This window comes from Panthera tigris, chromosome A3, assembly GCF_018350195.1.
Source record: "Panthera tigris isolate Pti1 chromosome A3, P.tigris_Pti1_mat1.1, whole genome shotgun sequence".
Lineage (NCBI taxonomy): Eukaryota > Metazoa > Chordata > Mammalia > Carnivora > Felidae > Panthera > Panthera tigris.
In genome coordinates, this window is record NC_056662.1 from 10,973,304 (window position 1) to 10,989,832 (window position 16,529).

The following is a 16,529-nucleotide window of genomic DNA, read 5'->3' on the forward strand; positions in this document are numbered from 1 at the left end:
ATCATGTTGATTCATTTAAACATAAAAGAAGCCTGGTTGCTGATTTTTATAAAATGTACTCTTAGAGCATAAATCATAAGGTAAGGTAAATTTCATACAAATCTTTTTTCTGAGGAAACTACATTTTATATGTCAAATTAAATTAGAAAAACGAGCAGTGTTCTCAATTTTCACTTGCATTTTGCTGTATTAAGACTTGTAAATAAATGTATTTGTTTCCCCCCCCCCCCCCCAGAAAATACTGCTTTCATTAGAATATGAGTGCAGAATTTCTTACATGGGGAAGATTTTGAAGTATATAAAAACTGGATTCATAGCTCTTTGTAATAGTGTCAGAAGTAAGAAAAATGTTAATTTTATTCATGAAATATATATGGCTGTTTCTGTATGAATGAACAAGTAGACACATCTGCCCCTTCTTAAAAAATGTATCTCAAATTTCTTAGATAAAATAATATATCCAGATCACAATTTTAGAATTTGGCCCTTTGTAGCTGTTGTGTTGATGAAGCATTACATCTGTCAAAGCAAGTCTATTTAAAATACATACTGTGAATTGGAAACTTGACATCAGTTGATGGCATAGTTTTTTTCTCCCCTATCCTGAGCAGTAGCTTCTATCAGTAAGAAAAGAATACTGATGACATATTAAGGTATCGATGTTTTAATGACTTTTAAGACTTAGCTGCTATAGCACTTTTTAAACATCTTACTCTTACTAAGCTGTAAGTGTTCTGCCAGGTAAATTGCAGGCTAAGTTGTTCCTGAAAGCCAGCACGAATGTTCTGTGTACCTATCTTGTCTAACCTGGGTGTTTCAAAAACACTAAATTTCTAACTGTAGTATAGCTTATGGAACATACAGTATCTTTTAAGTTTGCAGGAAGTCATACTTTGAGCAAATAAGCTTAGAAACGAGTTGACTTGCAGATAAGAGACATCTCTAAGTTATTTAACAAGCATATTTATTGAACTGTATTCCTAATTACATTTTCCTGGCTTAATTTGGCTGCTAAAGAAACTCAAAGTCTGATTTTTCCATCGCATTTCTAACAGATACCACCAGAAATTAATACCAGGACATAAAACCTTTGGTGTCATTTTGAACATTACCTTTTCCCATAATTGAATCCATAGGACACATTCCAGTAGGGCCTCTACTGTTCTGTTTCCCTTTTACACCGAGCTATGTAGCCAGCCAGCACACTACAGACCCACCTCCCTTGGGGAAGTGACGTCTCTTCGTCGTTAATAACAACTAGAAAGTTCATCACTGTTGGATGTAAAATTAGTTTTAAGCTAATGAAATACGGTACTTGCTGTTGTGGTTGAATGTTTAGAATCTCTTCTACTTCATCTAAACCCAGAGTTTTCATTGTCAGGTATGTGGAGCAGAGATGAAGTAACTACCTCAGAACTCACTAGAGTAGATAGCTATCTTCTGCCTTTTTAATCTTTTTGGTTCTTACACCCACAGTCATTACAACACTGTCACTATTGGAATTTATAGTAAAGAAAGTATTTGAGCAATGAAGACTTTTCATTACTTAGAAGTTATTTAGAAAATCTGGACTATTTAGATGCATTTTTTTTCGTAAATATGATGAGCACTAAAATATTCTTAAACATTTACATGTCAATCTAGCATCTCTTTTTACTTTGTAAATTAGGCCAAGGACGAGATCCAGATGTTTTCCCTTTGTATCTGTATTATCACTGTATGAAATCTAAGTATATCTAAGAAAAACTAAACTTGGGATAAAATTATTTTGCTTATTTCATGGTAGCTTTTGCCTGTATTCTGCAACGTGTAATTAGGTTTTTCATCTTTGTTTCTCTAAATCAGATGCTTTGGCGCCCCTCCCCCCCCCCCCCCCTTTTTTTTTTTTTTTTACTTTTCCAGCTATTGTTTTCCCTTGAAACATTGATTGGGCTTTTAAAGATATATTTTATTACAATTTCAGAGATGGGGTTGGATGAAATGGCTTGTTTAAACCCGCTAACTGAAGTCTTCGAATTGAGCCATATAGAACCACAATTTGTACTATTTTGAATCACGTCAGGATCTTTTGGGATGTTAGGTATGGTTTGAAACTATTTTAACTTGAAATTTAGAGAAACAGCCCAAGATCAACGTACTTACAGAGCAGACCTTAAGAAAACAGGCTTGGTTAAACCTTCATGATTGGTATTCGTTACTCTCCAGTCTGTTTAGCCAAGGACATGCTCTCAGATGCACCTGCTATGAAAGGTGGGTTCGGAAATGTTGACATAATGTGTTGGTTGGGGTTGACCTAAATCGAGAGGCAGACTCTGCCCGTGTGCTATCCAGATTGTGTGCGCCCTAAAAGTGTCCCCGAGACTACAGTCGGCATAGTCATCGAGCATCTTGGGGAGGCCCGTTGGCAACACCCCTTCTCATCCTCAGGCTTCACCGGTCCGGTGGCCTCAACGCGCTAGGGATCCCGTTTGTCTTCTTCAGGCCAAGGAGAAGAGCCCATCACCGACCCGGAAGAATGTCCAGTCCCAGAGCGGCAGCCGGCCTTCTGTAAGACGCAGCCCCTGCCCACCGAGTAGCCCACCCCACCGGGACGGGGCCAGGCCTCCGAGGGCCCGTGTCTCCTCTCCAGTCGCTGTGTGAAGCACGAGGCCCTCACGCCTCATCTAAGGCGGGAGGCATCGCGCGCGGCCGCCCAGGTGCCCCTGCCCTTCCCGCGGCCGCCGAGCCCGTGAGAGCGCGGGCCCCCCGGCACGTGGAGCCGCCGGGCTGCCCGCACGCCCCCTCCCGCCAGATGTAGTCCAGGCCCAGCTGGGCCCGCGCAGGGATCCCCAGCACGGCCACCTGACTGAGTGCAGGGCGTGCTGCGGCCCGCTGCTTGTGCCTCCGCCGCCGGCGCTGCGGCCGGAGGAAGGCGCCCGCCGTGCACACGGGCCCTGGAAGCGCACTGCGGCCATTATCCGCGGCGCCTCCTAGTGGGTCAATGGCAAATCCTCTTGGTTCTCGCGAGAGCTCCCCCTCAGAGGGGATTATATAATTTCTCTTGGGTGGGGGTGCTGGTGCCACCCTCCCTCCGAAAAAGTTTGGGGCAAGCACAAGTGGGAGTGAGACGGTTGTCCCTGGGGGACATGGGGGGAAGGGGTAAAGCCCCCCACTGCCCCCCCTACTTAGCTGGACAATGAGTCCTCTTATGCTAATGAGGTATTTACGTCACTTCCGCTCTTTCTCGGCCGCCATTTTGGCTAGGGCAGGTTCGGGGACTCGCTCCGAGGCGCTTGTATTGTCTGCTGAGGGGAGACGCGGGATCGGCCCCCTCCCCCGCCCGTTGCCGCCGCCGCCTCCGCCGGCCCGGTCTCCCCTCCGCCGCCCGCCGGGATCCATGAGCTGAACTCCCGCCCCCCCCCCCCCTCCCGGCCGCCGCCATCTTGTGCCCCCTCCCCCTCCCGCGGGCAGCGCTAAGGGGGATTTTGGCGTCTCCTCAGACACAGCTCCCTCTCTCGGTCCCCGCTGCTGAGGAGCGAGAGGAGCGCGGCCGCCGCCGCCGCCCGCCTGCCCGCGCCGGTGAAGCCGCCTCTCCCACACCCTCCGTCTCCTCCCTCCGCCCCTCCTTTGTCTGCACCGCTCGACGACGCTGCCGCCGCCGCCGCCCGCGCGGGGACTGGAGGGAGCCGCTCGCGCCGCCGCCGCCGCCCGCCGCTCTGCTGCGCCCGCCGCGCCCCCCGGCAGCAGCCGCGGCCGCGGCGCGAGCCGGAGCCCGCCGAGCCGGAGCGCGACGAGGCCCAGGGCGCGCCCTCGCCACCGCCGTGCCGCCGCCATCCGCCCGCCGCCGCCGCCGCCGCCGCCCGGCCCCCGAGCACGCCGGCCCCGCGCGCGCCTCGAGGCCGAGTCAAGGTAAGCCCCGGCGGCCGCCGCGCGCCGACCCCGCCGCCCGGCCCCGCTCCCGCCGAGCCGGCCCCGCGGGCGCATTGTTGTTTCCCCCGCCAGCCCTCCGGCCGCACACGCTCCTTCGCCTACTCCGGTGCTGACGGAGCGCCCGCCCCGGCGCGGACCGCTACCCGGGCTCCGCTCCGGGGTCCAGGCGCCTCCTCCTGCAGCCCGACCCCCCTTCCCCGCCCCGTGAGCCCGCCGAGGCCAGCAGCCAGCCTGGCCCCCGGAGCTCGTGCCGCTGATGGCATCTCCCTCCACCCCGCCCCCAGCGAGAAGCGAGCAGCTCCCATCCCTGGAACTAATCCCTTCTTCCCGTCCTCCCCCCCCCTCCCAAAACGAGCCCCCCACGCACACCCCCAGTGCTTGGGACGAGCCTTCTGCCAGGTCTGCCCACCCTTAGCTGGGGGGAGGGGGGACAGATTGGGGGGCGGGGAGCATGCATGGCACGGGAGTGGAAAGTCTGTGCCTCCGCCGTGCAACCCTTCCTCCCTAACATGCCAGCTCCCCTCCTATCCTAACCGCGGAGTCCACCGCCACCCCCTTTTCTCAGAGTCGCAGCTGCCTGGTCAGCACGACCTCTTCCGAGCATTCTGAGCCCCAACTTTGCAGTAAGACGGTAAAAAATGGAAATTCAGAAAGCTGCGAAAAGATTTTTTTTTTTTAATGCAATGAATGGGGAGGAGTTCTTTGAGCACCCTTTTATTCACCTCTCTTTCCTCTGGGCTGCCTGCCTGCCTGCCTTCCCCTCCCCCTCCCCCCAACCTGGATGCCTGTCTGCTGGAAAAGGCGCGATTGCTTCTCTTCCTCTTCTGCCCAAGATCAGGCACTAAGGTCTGATACCCTTTTTAGTTACACGTGTGTCCACACTGAGTCTTCTTGATGTTCTTGCATTCACCAGTTCCTCTGGACAGTTCTTGCCATAACCCCATTTCTCAGACAAAGGCTTAGGAGGGAAAAAGAACCAAACTGCTTCCTGTGTTTGCCATTTTAATGCTGTCCATCCCCACACGCCCAATTCCTATCCCTGATGTTTCTCGTGCCAGTGTCTTGAACCTTCAGGAGGAAACAAACAAACAAAAAAAATCTCCTGGGTAGCTTGATACAGTTTCTTTATAAATCTGCATTGTTGCTTCTGGTTTATGGCCACGAAGAAAATACCAGCCCCCACCCAAAATGCACCGCAGCCAAGTCGGCTAAAGGCGATGAGTGTTGGAGTCAGTAGGGGGCGCATTCCCTGCACTGGGTAAGGCTGCAGAGGGGGGAAGGGCCCCAGAGCTAGAACAGGATGTGCTTCACAGCGCCTTCTACAGACCATGGGAAAATGGACCCAGCAAGACACGCTCTCGCACTCTTAGTTGGTGAGCTGACAGCAACATGGCGAAGGATTAAGTGAGTCCAGAGCGGTGATTTTATTTCTTTTAAAGAATCCACCCAGCATTTTAGAAGTTCTGTCTTTTGACTTGTTCACAACTGTTGACCCTGACAATCCACATTTGTTCTTGGCACATCCTTGGCACACAGATTTCCTGTTCTCTGGAATTCTTCCACCTTAAGCTTTGAATGTGTCACCATGTCTTTCCAAGGTCAGGTGGTAAAGGGGAAAGTTTAAAACCTGAGAGTAATGGGTTTGGGAGTATTGCTGATAACCTCCTCTCTTCACGGCCCAAATCTTTCCCAGTCTTTGAGAGTTAAAAACCATTCTCGAGGGATGTTAGATTTCAGCGGGGTAGTAATTTTCATGAGCATGTAGATGGGTGTCATGATTTGCAAAGCCTTGTTGGTAAACATCGAGCCCATGTTGAGTTCTTCGTTGTCAGACTCAACAGAGTTGATTGTCAAATTTTGTTGCCTTCCAACTTTGGACTTGTAATTGCCGTTCATTATCCTCAGTAGCCAACCACCTTTGCAAAAGTGTTGACACCGGTCTTCTGTGAGCACCCACCTTCTTAGGGTGTGTTGATTTCTATAGATTTTACTCCTCTTGTTATTTCCATAGGTGTGAGATGCACAATGCGAAACCTAGGCCCCAGCTTTTGCACCATGATGCACAGGGTTGTACTTTTTGTACTGAACTGATAGGTGGCCTAGTGGTTATGCCCTGTACTACCATTTTGAGGATCTGGACTCCGTTCCTGCCTTGCTCTTTGGACCACATTGTCAATTCACACCGGTGGGTATATTCATTTTGGAGGGTGGGAACTGCAGCAACAGGGAGGCCAGAGACTTCTTCCTCCTTGGTCACCACCAAAGCCAACACTTCCAAAATATCAGCCTAGCCACATTCCTCAAGGAACCGGTTAGAGCTGGTTGCAGTCGTGGGTTCTGAACAGAGAAATGACTTAATGGCTTGTTTAAGACAAAAATTTTTTAAGTTGCTAATATTGTTTGAATGGTTTGCATTCTGCACTCTTGTGTATAAAGTTAAGTTCTCAATTACTGTTATCTTGATGACCAGTCTCAAGAGTTGCTAAGCTTCTATAAACCTTGGAGATTCTCTGATCAGAACAGACTTTTTCCATGAACATGAACTCGCTACCAATGACTGACAGTGGTAGTTGATACTCAGAGGGTACTTTAAGACTTTGTTGCAAGTTTTATATAGATACACCAAGATAAATTTGTGGGGATATGAATGGATGTATTCTTTGATAGACACAGTTATTCAGTTGGTGCTTAAGGGAGAATTTTCCTTGAGCATTTGCTGCCAAGTAACATTTTGGTGAGTGAAAAGGAGGCAGTTTGGTTCAGATAGTCCATTTGGAGACAATTAAATACTGCTTTTGCAATTTTTTAGTGACTTCAAGAATCAGATACTAAATCTAAGTGGTATTATTTATAATTTTAAAAACTGCTCAGTATTTATTAAACAAGTATAATTTTGACCTGTACTTGGTCTTTGGTATATACTTGTATGAGTTTTTAAATGAGTAATTTGAAAACAACTTACTTGAGTGCATGTTTGAGGTGAAGTTTGTGAAGGTGCTTTTGTTTGCTTTGGCAAATTATACATACGATACAGTGTTAACTGATGTCCTTAGTGGTAATAGCCATTTTTCCCCTACAGGAAAACTTGCTGTGATCTCTTAGAAAGCATGTATTTTGCAGTTTCAAGGTTTCCTGGTTTTACTAGTCAAAATAAATAAATAAAAGGTGAAACAATTGGGCTTGAAGGCTGGAATTTAGGTAAACCTATGAGGGCTTGTTAAAAGTACAGAAAAGAAAAAAAAAAAAAAAAGCCTTAATAAACCAGAGGGTGGGGATGGGTATTCTGTTTAATTGAACTTTTAATAGAAATTCCTAATTTATCTTGGACCTTGTTGGAAATTTACTGAAATTACCTTATTAGAGGCTGCTATACATTGAACCAACCAAATCTTTGATTCTGGTTCTTAAAGTCTCTGTATAGAAAACTTAGGAGATTGGGCTTTGAATCTCTAAAGATTTCTGGCCCTGGCTATCCTGGAAGTCATTGGTTGTAAACATACCCACTGTGAATTTGTTTTGCTTAAATTTCTCTTTTTTTTCCTTAAACCAGAGTGCAGGAAAAGTTCTAATACTATTTATATTAAAATAAAACGTCACCATGTTGAACAGATTAAGTGTCAAGTAAGTTCACAATTATTGTTTTTGTTTTTTGATGACCCAGTCTGAAGAGTTGCTAAGCTTTTAAAAACCAGAGTCTCTGATTAGAATAGGCCTTTCCGTGAACATGTAGTTGCTACCAAATAACCAGCTAATAGGCTTTTATCAAGTAAAAATGGCTTTTGTTTTTTGTTATAATGTAAATGCACATACTTATTTGATTATGAAAAGAATTAAATAAGGTCGCTTTACTAGTAACTATCCACAAAATTTGAAAAATATCTACTGAATATAGTTTTCAGTATTTTAAAATGTAGATATTTAGCAGTCTGTTGATTCACATATTTAAGATGTACACACGCCGGCTACATGTTTAATTGTGGGAATTACTTTAACGAGGATGATATGGCTGATCTGTTAAAAAGGAGCAGGTAGGAATCGATACTTGGGTAGAGAGAGATTGAAAGAAAAACCTCAGAATTTCAGTAGTATTTTTGTCTTTTGGGAACTATATATAAGTAACAAAAATTGCGTAAGTTGTAATAGACTTTGGCAGGTCGAGTCCATTAATGGGCGTGTGTATATATACACACTTCAAATACAACCCGCTTTTTTAGAGTTGAAAATGACTGGCCTGTTATTAAATACAAAGTCCATGCATTAGAGATGCGGTTGGGAAACAGTATGTTAACTATGGAAAAAATGAATTAGACGTTGTAGTTTTTTTTTTTAATAACCTGTTAAAATCTTAGATGAACTTTTAAGAAATGTGAAAAGTACAAAAAAATGAAAAATTTTATTTTACGATAAGATTAGAAGCTAATTTGTAGTTTTTACCAAGATGCTCAAAACTGTTGTGTGATAATCCACGTGTTCATCCTGGACTTTTAAAAGACTTTCACTTTAAAGTCTGTTATGTCTTCCAGAAGATAAAATACTTTTCATGGGGAGTTTAACTTTCATTTATTTGCCTAAGAGACATGAACATTAAGTAAAACTTTGCTCCCCTAAGTAAATAATTTAGTTAGATTCACAGAGCCTGACATGTTCTTAGCCTCACAAACTTAGGAAGTTTTTCTTCCCCTAGTTTTCTAAGAGCCTGTGACATTAAGTCTGGGACAAATGGCCATATTTTGCTGCTGTGCATCACTGTCAGTTATACATTTTATGTTAGTTTGGAAACTTGGCATTTAAAATTGGTGAGAAACCACCCCACGCTAACTGAATTGATAATTTTGAACGTAGAAGCCATTTCTTATTTACTCATTGGCACTTTTCTGCCTTAATCATTGAGCTACTTTATGAAAGAGGCCATCTGTGTTTGGCCCAGCATGAGTGGCCACAATTCCATTGTGACTTTATGCTTTTTATAGCCTGATCCTGTTAATTACAAAGTGAGGGAAAGGCTGATTGTGCTCCCTCAGTCTCTCAGGGTCTTAGTACTCCTTAGACCTATGTTTTGGTTGTGACCTACCTTTGCTCTCTGGCAGTTTAGGAGTCTGCTTAAATGAGAATCCATATTCTGCTTCACTGGAAGAAGGCTCTCCTCACGTATTATCAAGCTTCTCAAACTGGGGTACAGAGATGTGTACTTGATTACATTGTGATATATGTGTCCTATCTTAGGAAGTCACAGATAAAATGTGAGCCAGCTACATAAAGGAACCATTTTGATTGAGGGCGCACATTTTCTAATGAGTGTAAAATGCAAAGTTCCTTTCATTCTTTCCATCTGGGTTCTGTCCTCTCCGTGTCTGCAGCAGCTAGCCTCTGCCTGTAGTTCTTTGAAGTGCACTCACAAGCTGCCTTGCTTTTGTTGATCCCTGGTTTAGTTCTAACACAGCAGCTAGAGAAATACTGAAATCTCCAGAATGTCAGCAGTGTTCCAAAAATGAAGGTTCAGAGATTAAGGAGAGCATGAGAACTTTTGGTAGAGTTTACTAAGGGAAGACTGCCCTGAACATATACTGCAGTTTAAGACTTAAGGTTAAGGTTTAACTCAAAAGCATGCACATGATCTACTGTAGGAGACTTGTGCATTGTTTGACCATCCCTTAGAATTAAAAATAAATCCCTACACATCCTAACTCCCTCTCCAGTAAGGGTGTAGAGTTATAATTGAGTCACTCAGCTGTGGCTTGTTGCTGTTTATGTGTCACTTTTCACATGACTTGGTTGATGATTTTAGTAAGGGTGAGCTGTGAGTGGAAAGGCCTCTTTGCTGGCCTTTATGGTATTGTAATATTAACGGTATGCCTGTTTTATTTGCCAGGCACTTTATGAAACCATTCTTAACCCTCTCAGGATTGTCCTTGTTTCACAAGTGGGCAAATCAAGGCACTGCGACATGCACTGATGAAGTGAGCTACAGAATGTGTCTGTGCCAGGCCTGTGCCTGGAACATAGGCTTTTATAGGCTCCCATGTGCTGTTTGGCTGATGAGGGCACACACGAATGCTTCATGGTGATGTTTTGTGCTTCTGTATCAGAGAGTACCCAAGGATCCTAAGTGGGCTTCACAAAGAGGCTGGCAAGAGAGCACCGGTGAAAATTGTGCTGGGGGGTGGTTAGTTGAAGTAGTGTGTGTCTAGTTTGGAGTTGCCTGTCCAAGGATCTAAAAAGAAAGTTTGTTTGTGGTCCTGTTGCTTTTTCCAGTGTTTTGGTTTAGGGCAGTCTTATTCCTTCTCTCCTCTGAGCAGTTATTTTTGCTTAGACAGATAATTGCTGGCTTTTGCCCTTCTGCCTTTCCTTTTTCTGAACCCTCTGTGCTCCGTTGAAGAGTTTTGTGTGGAAACCTGTGCTTCCCTTGAAAATCTGCATCTTTTTCTGGTGGGAACTGGCAACAATTGAAAACCTGTATGAGTGGTTTCTTTTGAAATGTGATATATCTGAAAAAACTTCTGTCTGGTGGAAGTACAGAAAAACTCATTAAAATTTTAAGTTGGGGTTGTAAACGTAAGTCAGTAGTTGGAGTTCTTGCTCTCGTGAAAGGGAGACTGGAAGTGTCTTACACAGTGGGCTCAAAGTCCTGGTTCTGAATCAGTTAGGCTTAAAAACAACACCAAGAAAAAACTTCTCTGCAGAAGGTGTGAGGGTTGAGCCAGCAAGTGGCAAAGCCTGCTGCAAGAATAATGCTTCTGCTACAAAGAAAGCTTTGCCTAAACTTTGACTCTTTGGAGGTAGCTTAGAAAAACTTGAGGTGATTCAAGTAAATTATTCTTTTATTCATGGATGAGGAGAAAACTAACCTTTCCCTTACTCTGGGAAAATTATTTGAGTAGTTTTGATAGAGCATGGAAATGTTACCATTAAGGGATTAAAAATAACCTGTTTTTCGTGTTAGGCGATTTAGATGCGAAGACAAGGATGTGTCACTGGAATGATTAAAAGTAGATGTACCTAGATGTCTTCTTAGGCCCACTTGTGAATCGATTTCCCTTGTCCACATATCTCTTAAGCCAGGTTGTCCACCTAAATTGACAGCAGCAGCACTAAGCTATGGAGTCCTTACGTAGGCACCAAAGCGTTGGAGTCGTGCCCCAACGCTGTGTCCCTGCCTTGCCGGAATGCCTGTTTAAAACGGAGTAAATTGGGAAATCCTCCCCGTCTCATACCTTCTGAAGTTAGATTAGGGTGTTAGAGATGGTCTCCATCCTTTTGGGGTGGGCGGTAAGCTGTGAGGCATCTTTCTCCCTGTCACGTAAAATTGCGTCTACTCCAGTATGTAATATCAATAAAGGGTTAGGGACCACACCTCCAGTTGCTCAGCTGTCATCTTGTCCCTCTGGCTTCATCTCCCCTTCCATCCATGTATATATCTTAACAGTTTCAGCACACTCTCAGAAGTGCACCCTGAAAGCCATTGGTTCCATTGGTGTTCTGTAGATTCTGGCGGTCACAGCTAGGAATCTCATCTAAAATCCAAATACTCCCAAGTAATAGGGAGTTTCCAGTTACAGGCACTAGTCTTGTAGTCTGAAAGTCTTCTTAAAAGAGAAGTGACCCACATGCTTTTTAAAATAATAAATATGCAAAATCTAGATCACACCTTTAAGTTTCTATGTGACTGTAAGTCACCTAGGCTTATTGTGGGTACCTGCAGATACGCTATTGCATAAACGTTTTGAGTGCCGCAGAGTTTGTGAAGTTAAGAATATGCTAACTCTTTAACATGAAAAGCTCCCATAAACATTTTCTGTGAAAGCACTGTTATGTGTGTGAATGCGCGTTATAACGTGTATAGGAACAGGTATATGGCAACCACGTCTGAATCTCAGGAATAATAGTCCATGTTTTTAAAAAAGATTATATATACTGTGGTGTGAGCTCATAATTTTCAAAGTGATTATTCCAGTATCTGATCTGGTTTAAGATAATAATGATAACTGCTATAAATATTAACTGGTGTCATCTCATTTAATCCTTCTGGCACTTGAACAATGGGGATAGTGTCCTTCTGGTTATACCATAAGGAAACAGACCTCCAGAGGTTGAGTAACATTTTTAAGTTCACAAAGCTAGTAAGTGGCAAGAGTAAGGATATTTGAACACAGATCTGTCCAGCTCTGGAGCTGGAGCTGTATTCTTAATCACTACATTGTACCATCTTTCTTTTGAGCAGAGGAAAACTTTGTTGTGTCCCTATTTGTTACAGAAGTTTGAAGCTGTGAGGTAACAATTTTACATGTGGCTGATAGGTCAGCTAAATTTTTGTTCATAAAAACAATATAGTCTTACTGGAAAACAGATTTTAATGTAGGCTATAGGGTTCAGCCTTGAACTTCACCTTTTGCTATCACTTCAATATCGTATTACCTTACCTTACCTTACCTTGTACCTAAGGCTCTGGTGATTTTGCAGACCTTTCAGATCGCATAGGTCTGAAACGGGTGTAAGCTCTCTCAGGCAATTCTGACAGTTGCTTAGGCCTGGTATGCCACTCTTTATAGACTTCCTTTAGGCCTTTTTTAAATGGGACCTGCCGACCATGGCCAGATGCATTCTCTTAAAGTGCCATTAGAACTGTATCACTTCTCTACTTTAGTATCTGCAGCGTCTCGGTGCCTGCCAGACATAGCAGCAGACTCTAGCTTCACACTCGAGGCTTCTTTCCTGTCCCCGACCTACCCTTCCAACCTTGTCATTCATTATTACTCAGAAGCTTGACATATCAGCCATTCTGGACTCTGTGCAGTACTTCCTAAAACTCCTTTCCCACCTCTGGAACTGTGTGCCAGCAAGGGTTGGTTTGTTTGTTTGTTTGTTTTTGTTTGTTTATTGTTTTTTTTTTTTTGCAGTGAATGCAGATTCTCAACTAACCTAGTGGCCCCAGCTTAGCCTCTATTCCCACCTTCTCCTGAGCTCCCCTGCTGCGAATGAATTCTCCCTTTTATGAAACCTCAGTGCATTTAGTTTGTCACACATCTGACACTTTGCTTCTTTTCCTGTGTGTATTTATGGGGTGTCATCTCTGTAAGTCCTTTCTAGGCAGGGACTGTTCATTCCGTCGACGTGTGTTGAGTGCCTGCTATGTGCCAGCCACCATTGTAGATTGCTAGAGATCTAGCAGAGGGGAAGAAACCGAGCAAGATCTTTTCAATAGACTTTCTTTGCTTTGGATACTGAGATGGCACCCTTGTCTTCTTGCATATTTTAAGGGTTCTTAAGTCCATCAGTTGAGATCAGGAAGATCAGTCTCTGCTAAAAAATGATTCATAGTGATTGTAATTTACAGCCATGACTACCTCTTTACCACACTGTATCAATTATAATTTCAGGTCATAGTTTTACTAACTCTGAATTCGCCTGTGATGAGTATTTAAAATAAAACATTTGAGTCACAGTGTAATTGTAGTTTTGAAGATAATGTGAATGGGGCTGTTTCTTTCCCACTAGATTCGTGGTTTGATATTAGTGAGCCACACCACATGAAGAAAACAAAACTTAGTAAACTTAAATTTTCATCACTGTGTCACCTTTGAAAAGCCTTCCTAATTTATTTTTGTTAGGACCTCTCCCCTTTTGCAGTTCTACCTTTATAACCATTTGAAAGAAATGTAAAGTCATTTAAAAATTTAACACGTGGAAAATCTTTGAAAATCTTTTCTGTACTGCTACATGTTTTAAGTTTATTTATTTTGAGAACAAGTGCACGAGCACAAGCAGGGGAGCGGCAGAGAGACAGAGAGAGAATCCCAGGCAGGCCTGCACTGTCTGTGGATAGCCAGATGTGGGCCTCAACCTCACTAACCCATGAGATCATGACCTGAGCCAAAATCAAGAGTCGGATGTTTAACCAGCTGAGCCACCCAGGCACCCCTTCACTGAGATTTGTTTTGAGTACTCAACAGTTGGGGACCATTAGTATGTTACCATAGAGTCATTCATTTAATACTGTCCAAAAGGTCCAGAATTTTACAAAGGCCTTCAACGTTCCTGTACATCCAGGACCTGCTCTAGAAGATCTGTTCTGTGCAAAGAAATCTTAACAGATGCTTAATATTCACAGTTTTGGCAGAGACTCATCAATGATAAATGCCTCTGATTTCGAACCAGACTGTCCATGCTGATAAAATTATTACCAAACCTTATTTGGTTCCATATTCAGCATTGTTGCCTCAGATTTTCCAGTAGTGACATTTAGTATCTCCTATGAGTAGAATCACAGTATTTGTCCTTTTGTAACCAGCTTATTTCAGTTAGCCTAATGTCTTCAAGGTTCGTCTGTGTTTCCAGTAGCCACATTTTAACTTTTAATTTCATTTAATGTTAACATTTAATTTAAAAATGAAATTAATTGTAATGTGTTTTTAACCTGGTAAATCCAAAGTATGGTCATTTCAACATGTCAATATTTTTGAAAAGGTACTTACAAGATATTTTTCATTTTTTAATTCTAAGCCTTGGAAATCCCAAGTATATTTTACATGTGAAAGCATATCTTAAATGGGCAAAGACTTGAATAAACCTTTCTGCAAAGAAGACATACAAGTGGCCAGTAAGCACATGAAGATGCTCAGTACCCTTCACGGTCATTAAGGAAATGCACATCACATCTACGATGAAATACTACCTCATACGCATTAAGAGGGCTGTGATAAAAAATTAACAGATGTTGGTGAAGATGGGGAGAAATTGGAAGCATTGTGCACTGTTGATGGGAATGGAAGTGGTAGAACCGCTGTGGAGACAGAATTACCGTGTGAAAAGATACTTGTATGCCCATGTTCACAGCAGTATTCATAGTAGCTAAAAGGTGGAAGCAACGCAGGTGTCCCATCAACTGCAAAATGTGGCACGTACATAGCATGGAATATCATTCAGCCTTTAAAAGGAAGGACATTTGGGGGCACCTGGGTGGCTTAGTCGGTTGAGCGTCTGACTTCAGCTCAGGTCATGATCTCGCGGTGAGTTCGAGCCCCGCGTCGGGCTCTGTGCTGACAGCTCAGAGCCCGGAGCCTGCTTCGGATTCTGTGTCTCCCTGTCTCTCTGCTCCTCCCTCACTTGGGCTTGGTCTCTCTCTGTCTCTCAAAATGAATAAACGTTAAAAAAACAAAAAACAAAAAAAAACTTTTTTTTTGAAGAAGGAAATTCGGACACAGGTTAACACGTACAAACCTGGAAGACATTGTGCAAAAGGAAAAGCCAGTCACAAAAAGACTTTGTGATTCCACTTACGTGAAATACTTAGCAGTCAAAATCATGGAGACAGTAGAATTGTGGTCGCCTGGTGCAGAGGGGAGTGAAATGGGGAGTTAATTGCCTAACGTATAGAGTTTCACTTTTGCATCACCAAAAGAGTTCCGGAGATGGGTGGTGGTGATGGTCAAATGGTATTATGACTGCTTAGTACCACTGAACTGTATACTTAAAAATGGTTAAGATGGTAAATTTTGTTACGTGTATTTTTACACAATATAAATTGATTTAAAAGCATCTCTCCAGTGCCTGGCTGGCTCAGTTGGTGGAGCATGCAACTCTAGATCTCAGGTTGTAAGTTGGAGCCCCATGTTGGGTGGAGACATTAGTTAAGGTATAAAAAAAATTGTTTTTAAATAAATAGAAGCATACCTCCGTTCATTTCAGGCTAACCACATTTTATGTGAAGAAGAGCCATTTGTGCTAGCATTTACCTTGTTGGAAGGAAAGCACAGTTCTTAGAATAAAAATTTAAAAACTCTCAGCCAGCATTGCTTTTCTTGCTGCATGACTAAATGCTTGAGATGCATAGATGCATTTCCTTTTAAAAGAAAAATTGCGGGGCGCCTGGGTGGCTCAGTCGGTTAAGTGTCTGACTTCGGCTCAGGTCATGATCTCACGGTCCGTGAGTTCAAGCCCTGCGTTGGGCTCTGTGCTCACAGCTCAGAGCCTGGAGCCTGTTTCGGATTCTGTGCCTCCCTCTCTCTCTGCCCCTCCCCTGTTCATGCTCTCTCTGTCTCAAAAATAAGTAAACGTTAAAAAAAAAAAAAAAAAGAAAAAAAAATTGCGTGTGTGTAAAAATCCAGAAGGATAAATATACCCAATGTTACCCTTGCCTTTGGGTATGATTATTTGTGTTCCGTGCCTTTTCTACATTTTGTTACATTAGCTCCAGTTGCCTTTTTCTTTTGTCACAGTTTTACTGAGATGTAACTCCTACACCATGCAATTCAGCCCCATGAAATCTATGATTTTTTTTTGTGTATTCAAAGAGTTGTGCAGCCATCACCCCACAAAAGAACCGGGTCCCCATTAGCAGTCACCTTCAACCTTCCCCCCAACTCCTCTAGGCTTTGGCAGCTTTACTCTTTATGTCTCTGTAGATTTGCCTATTCTGCACCTTTTGTGTAAATGGAATCATATAACAAGTGGCCTCTGGCAGCTGATGTCTTTCACTTCTTTTACATTATATTTCATACGACGTTTTCAGGTTTCATCTGTGTTGGAGCATAGATCAGTACTTTTTTATGGCCGAGTCATTTCATTGTATGAATATACCACATTTGATTTATCCATTTAACAGTTAATGGAGATTTGGGTTGTTT

At 43.5% G+C, this 16,529-nt stretch overlaps 1 protein-coding gene across 5 annotated transcripts in view; it reads left to right on the plus strand.

The window, feature by feature from the left end:
- Position 1: 1 nt before the first annotated feature.
- The window catches only part of LOC102964685 (activity dependent neuroprotector homeobox), a 33,883-nt gene continuing 17,355 nt past the window's right edge, over positions 2-16,529 (plus strand). Inside the window, exons 1-2 of one of the 5 annotated variants that reach the window (XM_042980155.1) lie at positions 3,823-3,888; positions 5,921-6,094. The gene's annotated coding sequence lies outside the window, so the exon portion shown is untranslated. Of the gene's footprint in view, positions 81-3,822; positions 3,889-4,374; positions 6,095-7,459; positions 7,531-16,529 lie in introns of those variants that run through there. The other 4 variants (XM_007078004.3, XM_042980156.1, XM_042980157.1 and 1 more) reach the window with 4 other exon arrangements.